General features: G+C 33.0%; 1 protein-coding gene and 1 pseudogene across 1 annotated transcript in view; one reads left to right on the forward strand and one right to left on the reverse strand.

Moving 5' to 3' along the window:
• LOC119592217 (rab3 GTPase-activating protein non-catalytic subunit-like) overlaps positions 1 to 754 on the reverse strand; it is a gene marked incomplete at its 3' end in the record, with an annotated part of 43,875 nt that overhangs the window by 15,923 nt on the left and 27,198 nt on the right.
• LOC119592218 overlaps positions 33 to 754 on the forward strand; it is a 5,583-nt pseudogene continuing 4,861 nt past the window's right edge.

The raw sequence follows: 754 nt of genomic DNA on the forward strand, positions 1-754 counted from the left end.
CCCAACGGACGCTCATTTGACTGGCGCCAAAACCCCAACCAAAACAAACCACACGAACGAAGGAGAGACGAAAGAGAGAAAAAACGATAAAAAACGAGAGAAATAGACGTCGAGCGATTACTCCCCCACTTCAGTAGGCGAGAGGAACGTTTTCTTCAGTATTTAAAAGGGTTTTTATAAGGATTTGATGTGAAATATGGCCTCGTTGGAGAGCAAAAGGTTAGCGCCTCTCGTGCTTAGGTAATTCCTTCATTAACTTTCTTAACTAAAGATTAATTTGATTTATTTTGTGGTCAGGTTGGTTGTTTTTAACGTTTTTTTAAAAGAAAGGAGTGTTAATTATTGCATGGGAAGTGATTAACATACTAACGTAATTAGCTTCGTATTAACCATGTAATTATGGAACGAAAGTTTTAATTAATCTGTTTTTACTAAATTAACTAATTAGAATATTTCTATAACCATTTTTTTTTCTATGCAGTTTGTTAATTCAAGTTGGAGTTTTGCTTTCTACAAGGACATGAATAGGCCTATATAATAATAATTATTTTTTAGGCCTATTTAATTATTATTTTTAAGGCCTATATAATAAATAAGTTTTCTTTTTATGATATTAGGCTCATATTATCGCAAATTCATTAGTAATTCTGCTATAGGTCTAGTTTCACCGAGCCGACACTTACAGCACAGGCCATACGTAGAAACGACAGAGAGGAGAAATCTAAAAAAAAAAATTTTTATGTGATTTATGGGG

This window comes from Penaeus monodon, chromosome 29 (genome assembly GCF_015228065.2).
Source record: "Penaeus monodon isolate SGIC_2016 chromosome 29, NSTDA_Pmon_1, whole genome shotgun sequence".
Classification (NCBI taxonomy): Eukaryota; Metazoa; Arthropoda; class Malacostraca; order Decapoda; family Penaeidae; genus Penaeus; species Penaeus monodon.